The sequence below is a fragment of the Stenella coeruleoalba genome (genome assembly GCF_951394435.1).
Source record: "Stenella coeruleoalba genome assembly, chromosome: 18".
Classification (NCBI taxonomy): Eukaryota; Metazoa; Chordata; class Mammalia; order Artiodactyla; family Delphinidae; genus Stenella; species Stenella coeruleoalba.
The window spans coordinates 52,109,376-52,117,620 of record NC_137164.1 but is presented as its reverse complement, the minus strand read 5'-3'; positions in this window follow the sequence as shown (position 1 = coordinate 52,117,620).

The following is an 8,245-nucleotide window of genomic DNA, read 5'->3' as shown; positions in this document are numbered from 1 at the left end:
GATAATGAGATTGCCTTTGTCAGTGACTGGTTTGTGAATGACAAAGAAATGTGAGGGCAAATCTCTGAGGGACCTCTAGGGAGGTTTTAAAGCACACTAGGGGAACCCCTCTCGTTTCCTGTCTCTGGAAGCTGAAGCCACAGAGGAAGAAAGTGAGCCCATAAGAGGCTGTAGGCCGAAGGCCCAGGCATTAAAGGGAGTGGATGGAAGGGAGGAGACAGAGGGCAAAATACTTATAAACAATAGACAATATATACAAACGTAAAATAAATATATAGAAAACATACAGAAAAGTGTACAATGGCACGCTGACATAGATCCTTAATGCAACCAAAACTCCAAAGCAGTAGCACACCTCAACAAAAGAGAGACTGATGCAAAAAACATCAAGGAATGAACTACAACTACATGTATCCCCTCACCATGTATCCTCTCTTATCGACTCTCTTCATCTCCCCCAACTGTAGCAACTTTATCTAGTCATGGGGCTGGGGCGTTACCTGGATCTGTCCAATACTCTTCTATGCCTCTTGTTTGTGTCACAGGGTTATTATACTTGGGTCCTTCAGAGTTCTGATTTTTGACACTGATTTTCTTACAACTCAAAATTTTTTATCTTCAACTACTGTCCCTGCCATGAATGTCATATGTACATTTGAGAACATGAAACTAAAATTGACTTTTTTTTATTACTCAAGACCCTTACTTGATAGTCCTGGCATTGCTGTTCTAATAAGCAGACGCTGAGAACACTTAGTACTACCTTCCCTGCTGCCTGGCTAGAGAACGCATGGTATGGCTCACAGGCAGATCAAGGAAAGAAGTATAGGTTAATATTTTAGGTTATCATCTCGTTACACTAAAGAAAAGTTTGCAATTATTTTGATATCTTATTTCAAAATAAGTATGAGAAAATGTAAGACATTTTCCTTTAACTTATCTTAAATAAGTGAAATAGAACATTTATTGATGATGTATTGATGAACAGCAAACCTATTCATGAAAACCCTGATTTATTTTCAGTTTAATTTTGACATATTGTGAGGGTTCTTTGTTAAAGATATGATGTTAAGTTAAAACATTTCTTAAGTATATTTCCAACGGGACAACCTTATCCAACAAAAATCCAAAGTTCCAATTTGCCCGGCCAATTTGACGTAGTCCTGATGTGGATGTAGATCAGGACTGCAACAGTAACATGGGCATTAGTCACAACCTTGCCTCTTTCTGTTGAAGAACATTTCCAGTTTGCACTGGGAGCTGAATAGTTTGCCCTATATGGGAACAGCCCTACCCAGGCTGCCTGCATCCAGGGTTTCAATGCAGTTTAATACAGTCCCTCCACACAGTGTCTTTTCCTATCAGGTTATTTTCTCCTATCCTGGATTTCAGAGCCAGGTGACCTAGGTCAGCTCACCACAATAGTGCTTCCTTATATAAGAGCTTGATGGGAAAGAATAAAGTCTACAACTTGTCAACTCATTTCTGCTTGTAGCACTGCCAAATTTGGGGGCAAATTTCGCTTCTCTTTTGCTCTACATGCCAATGAATGGTTGGGCCATCCTTGGGGTTCCCTTATTCGTTACTCTTCTCCTCCCATTCTGTCTGTCAAGTGAAGTTCTTTGTTCGAGACATAACACACAAGGCACTGCCGTAAGATTACTCAGCCTGCTGTGACAGTCAGCTTGACCATTAGGGTCCCTGGAGCTGACCAAAGAACCATAATCAGAATCTTCATCCTTTTGGCTACTGTTGGAAAAAGCACTGATGTCATATTCCATACAGTTTATAGGCTGTGATTTACCGCTGCTGGACAATTATTGTATTCATCGTTTAATTATTACATATAAAGCTGTCGTGAACGTCTGTATAAAGAATTTTTTCTTCAGTTGAATTTTTTCCACGTGATAAATTCCCATAAATGAGATTATTAAAACTACTACAAATTACAATTATGACAATTGTATAGAAATAAAATTTAGGGTAAAACCTATTTTAGAAAAAAAGAGAACACAACTTGCCTGAAAATTTGTGGCAACTCTGCGTGGGGTCAAGACCTGGGAGGAAAGTGTCAAAATGAAAATTGTATTAAGGTAATGAGATTAGGAGTGATTTTTTTTTCAAAAATTTATAAAATGATATTAAATTTTGCTGCAATTTTTTAAAAGAGCACTGAAGTTTTCTAATTATAGGGGACATGAGTTTCTCATTGAAAAAGTATTTATTCTTATTCTCTAAAGAGTATGTGGAAAAAGAGTGAGTTTTCTTCAGAACATTAGAGCTTTTAATGACACATTCAAACTATACTGGTATTGTTTGCTGGGGTTTCAATAGTTGAAAAGTATCTAAAGAACAATAACAACAACAAAAAGAATCTCAAAGTACCCTGTTTTTATTGTGCTGCTCTTTGTCATAAATGTGCACATTTGGGGAGTTGTAATAATGACTGATCTACTAATTCAACATAATTGAATAATCATTTTTTCATATTTTAGTCTTCATTCATTCAGATTTGAATTTAGTTTACATCTTGTATGTAGATTCCAGAGGAAAGACAAAGCAAACAATGAGAAGGAAAAAACACTGAGGGTTGGGTGGATTTGCTTTGTGTGAACAAGTAATAAAACATTTCCTCTATTTGTAAAATTGTCTTAAAGGATGGAGAATAGCATTAATGCGTTCTAGTAGCTTACTTTAAATCAACATTTAAACTTTAAGTCTTTATTCCTTTTGCTTCTAAGTATCATTATGTATCACTTTGTCCTTACTTCGACAATTAGGTAATCTCTAGCATTTAATAGGAAGCTTTTGTTTTATGTCTAGAATGCCCACGTTCGCTAAAGTAGATACTATTTTTAAAAATTAATGTGCCTCATTAATTTCTTTCTGAAATCACAGTACAAAAGTGCTGTAGACTGCTGCTGTGAATGCTGGGTGTTTTTTTTCTTTTTTTGGAGGGGGGAGGTTGTATGTTTTGGTTTTGGTTTGGCTTTTTACTTAAGATTTTATGCTGTATGGTGTGTGTCTGTGTGTGTGTGAGAAAGCGAGAGAGAGAGAGAGAGAGAGAGAGAGAGAGATTTGGTAAGGTTCAGCAGGGGAAATACAAGGAAAAAGAAGTTACAAGAAGAAAGTTTCAAGTTTTGCAAATAGGTCACTCATTAAAGTTTATATGGTAAATGCAGGAAGGCTCATCCCGGGGTTTTATAGAGCATTCTGGGTGGGCAGAAGCGTCGGCAGAACCCAAAGCTTACGTAAACCATTGCTCTTTCAAATACCCCTCTAACTCCTCAATGAACATTCAGCTACTCCTTACCCTTAAGTAAACACACTCAAGAATCAAAGGAAGACAAACTCGGTTACACAATTCAACAAACTATTCATTTCTCATGCACCTTTTACAGATATGTGAATGCTAAAGAATGCTGGACCTGGAGGAGAAGAGGGATGTACAATAAATTACTTAAGGAATTAGCAGTACTTTTTATTTTCTTTACTTAAGAATGTCATCTTTTCCATTTTTAAAGATTTTCAAAAGTCACCCCCAAATCTGTGGCATAATCAACAACAATATACACTAGAGATGGAAACATCTAAGATTTTTTAAAGCATTTTTAATTTTTATGGACATGGGCAACTAAATAGATGATCTGCTTCCTTAGGAAAGCATAAAACACTTCTCCAGTAAAAGCTAAAAATGATTCCTACCTCCAAGAATCTTGCTAGCTTTATTTCCCAGGTATTTTTAGAAAAATTTCAGTTTATGGGCTCCACTGTACCTCTGGACTCTTTAGTCTCATAATTCAAGGTCACTACTTCATAGTTCTCTGGGTAACCTTGTTCCTAGAATTCCCCTTCCAAGCTCCCATCACCAGGGAGGGCTCTGGCTCTTATACTTTCCACACAGCATCAAGTTCAGGGCTTAATAATCATAAGGCTTTATCTGCTTCTATTAACATTCTTGAGATACATTAAAATAAATAGCCAATGACTAAAATTGCTTGGATTTTTCTTCACTCTAAATGATTTATAAGATTACATACTTACTTGAACAGTCACATGAGAATTTCTTGACATTAGTTTTCCTGGTTTAGATTTTTAGTTAACTACACAATTGAAATCCCTGTTATATGACAAGAGATTTTTGAATGAAACCTGGAAGTTTCACATTATGTTTTGAGACTGGATCTTAATGAGTACCTTCTGTTTTAGAGGGCTTTCTCTGGACAGGAAAAGGAGTTGCTGCCTTGTTACTGCAGGCAGAGTGGAAGCCCAGGTCTCCCGCTTGGCCTGCACTGACATCCAAGGAGGGGGCCCCCTCATTATTGCTGAGGAGGGAAGGTTATTCCAGCTCCTCACATGGTGTCCACTAACCCTGAGGAGGGGTGGTGTTGTTATCACTGGATGGCGAAAGTCCTAACTCCCCTCTAGGCCTCTTCTGACACCCAAGTGCAAGCTCCCTACCTGGCCTTCTCAGCCCAGTGGAGGGAGGGTGCCTCGTTATAGCCTGGCAAGCATGGACGTCTAGACTCCTCACTTCGTTGGTGAAGGTAGCAATGAAACCATGTTTATATTCTGTGTGTTTGGCTGCAGCAGAGTGGCTATTGTCTAACAGTTTTCTGTCTTGTTAGGTTGGCCCTTTCCTGGTCCTTTGTAGAGAGATCAGAGTTTTGCTGGGGGCTGTTTGTGTCTGTGGCCTTTAGTGTTTCCGGGATGCTGGCTTCTTTGGCTCCATGTCTGGGATATACAAAGCAAGGAAAACTCAGGGAACTCACCCCCATGTTGTCTCCTTGGTCCCAAGGTTCCTGGCTGGTCTGCCTTCTTCCCTCCACCTTTTCTTAGTTAGCTATGTTCTACGTAATGTTCAGATACAAGCCTAGCAAAATATGTGCAAGATCTATATGTGAAAAATTACAAAACTCTGACTAATGAAATCAGAGAAGAACTGAATAAATGGAGAGAGTTTCCATGCTCATGGATGGGTAGACTCGATATTATCAAGATGTCAGTTCTTCCCAACTAGATCTATATAGATTTAATGCAATCCTACCTAGGATAGACTTTCACATATTTGGTCAGAAGTGTTTTGAGAGCAAAATATTTGGGCTTTGAAGTTAAATGGAATTTGAGTGTAAATTGTGGTCATCTCATAAATGGTACAGTTTCTTCAGATTTTGTTCTAGATAAAATAAAACTGCCTAAAAGATTTCAGCTGAGGACTCCAGCTTGTAGGAAGATGGAGTAAACATACTTTCCCTATTCCTCCCACTAAATACAACTAAAATTCCTGCTTTCACTACATCTGCATCAGAATTTTGCTACAAGTTTTGATAACTTGTGTTTTCATTTTCATTTAATTCAAAATATTTTTAAATTTCTCCTGAGATTTCTTCTTTGACCCCCATGTGTTATTTAGACGTGTGTTGTTTAATCTCTACATATTTTAGGATTTTCCTGTTATCTTTCTGTTACTGATTTCTGGTTTAATTCCACCATGGTATGAGAACAAACATGGTATGATTTTTATCCTTTTAGATTTTTGAGGTGTGCTTTGTGGTCCAGAATGTGGTCTACCTTGGTGAATGTTCCATGTGAACTTGAGAAGAATGTGTGTATTGTGCTGTTGTGGATGAAGTAGTCTATGATATCAATCATATCCAGTTGATTGGTGGTGGTGCTGAGTTCAGCTCTGTTCTTACTGATTTTCTGCCTGCTGGATCTGTCCAAAAATCCTGCCCTAAAAGACTTCAAATATAAGAATTCAGATAATCTTGCGTTTGAGGCATGTGTATTGAAGACAGCTAATGGGACATCTAGTCAACAGCAGACCTAATGGGATGTATATTGTGAGTTTCTGAGGAACCCCAGATTTGGGCAGAATTGGGCAGATGTACTCTCCCCAGGTAGTACTGGACCGTGGCTGGCTTCCCTGGGCAGGGGTGGAACAGAGCATCCCTGGAGAACAGGGCACAACTGGAATTCCTGTGAACCACTAGCTGCAGAGAGGAAGAAGACAAGTTGAGCAGAGCATACCCAGGTATTTACATTTCAGATTTACCCATGAAATAAATTATTCCCCTGGGGAAGAGCTAATAAAGAGGTGGACGAGGTCAGGAGTTATACCAATTACATTCCCTCCACACAGATGAAACATCAAAAGTGGTGACCTCCCACCCCTTCCAAAAGTACACATTGAATCTTAAAAAAAAAAAAACAAAAACTCACAAACATGTAAGATATTAGCATTATTGGAAACATTTTCCCAGAATTTGAGGACCCAGAGATTTGTCAACTGTAGATGAATGGCTGAAGTTAATACACAGGATGACGCTCACATTACAAGTAATTTCTCTTGCAGAATATTTTATATTCAGCCTTTACTCTTGCCTTCAGACAATGATAAACTAGGTTTGTGTTGGCCAAGAAATGGTAAGAGAGGAGGGGGAAAGGAAGAAAGGTCAGGAAGTCAGGGAGGTAAGAACAAAGAAGAGACAGGGGGAGAGAAAGGCAGGGAAGAGGTCATCACTGTTAACAAGGAAGTGTGAACAGTCCCAGGGTTTTTCTACCCAGAGTTGAGAGTGTGGTCAGTTTCAGAATCTGGACCCTGAGCAGGCAAGAGGTATTTATCTCTGTAGGGCTTCTTTATATCTTATTGCTTTAACTTTTCTCTGGTAAAAATTATTTTTGTCTGGGGAAGAGAATTTGGGGTGGGGAAAAATGTATTTCTGATTAATATTAAGGGGGAAGGGCTTCCCTGGTGGTGCAGTGGTTGAGAGTCCGCCTGCCAGTGGACAGGGGACATGAGTTCGTGCCCCGGTCCGGGAAGATCCCACATGCCGCGGAGTGGCTGGGCCCGTGAGCCATGGCCGCTGGGCCTGCACGTCCGGAGCCTGTGCTCCGCAGCGGGAGAGGCCACAGCAGTGAGAGGCCCGCGTACCACAAAAAAAAAAAAAAAAAAAAAAATTAAGGGGGAGCATGAGGCAGCACTCAAAGCCGCAGTAATCACTGCAAACCCACTATGGGGAGGCATCTGTGCAAGGCTTTCCTGGTGTGGACAACCCGTGAAGCTCAGTGTCCACCTCTCACTAGACCGGAGGGCAGAACCAGGGCAGGTGAGAGTGGAGACTGTGGGTTTTCTTTAGGCCCGTATGAGCAGCAGGGTCTTTACCTAGAACCCTCCTGACTCAAAAGAAGAATCAGACTTATCGTTTCATTTCTAAAAATAAAAACCGAGATCACGCATTTGGGAGCTGGATCACTGTAAAGGGAGTGCCTATTTCAGCTGGCCATGTCCGTTTGTTGTTTTACCAAGCAGAGATTTGAAAATGGCACCTGCTTCCCCTGGCAAGGTTTTGTTGATGGCCAGTGTGGGTAGCACTGAATGATCTTTGAGACAGTGGATAAATTGTTGCTGTTGACATTTCCACTAAGCCCAGCTCTAGAAGCAACTGTTGAGAAGTTCATCACTCTGTGGGGCTCCCAACTGGAAAATCAAGAGAATGAAGGGGCAGAGTAAAGCAGATGTAAACCCACTGCTTTCACACTGCTGTTGCAATGACTTGACTGACAATCAATAAACCAGGTGCAAGGAGCTTGGATGGTCAGTAACCCTGTGGGCATGCGAGACTTCTAACTTCTTTTTCATGTTGGTGGCTTCTGATGGCCTGAGCAGTTCTCCCATCAATTTTGGGGAAACAGATAGTTATGCCTGTGTATCAGTTTGAATTGCTCTTAAGTATCAGTAGTAAAAAACTTGACTAATAACAACCAAGCAAATAATTTATTTTTCTCATTGAGCAAAAAGTTGGAAGGTAGGTGGGTCCAGGGCTGGTGCAATGCTCGATGATGTCAGGGAACCTCACGGCTCCTCCTTCCTTACCACTCTACATACTTAGTCTACCAACTGTTGCCTCAATGGCACAAGATAGCTGCTTAAGCTCCAGATGTCACACTTGAGCCCAAGGCAGGAAAAATTTGGGAAAAGGAAAGGAGGGGCTTTAAATATCTGTTGCTTTAGTCAGAGAACCCTGCGACACAATTTTGGTAATGAAGCAAGGAAAATTAACTCTAAACCCAGAATCATTTTGTTCTTCTCTAAACCTACCCAGGCTGGTTATCCTCATCAACCCCAACCCCTTTCCACCTAATAACCTGGTTCTAGAGAATTTCTCACCAAAACAGCTGTAAGAGATCATAAGACAAGGACATTTAAATGCTGCAAATACCTGATCCCGGAGCAGCCCAGCTC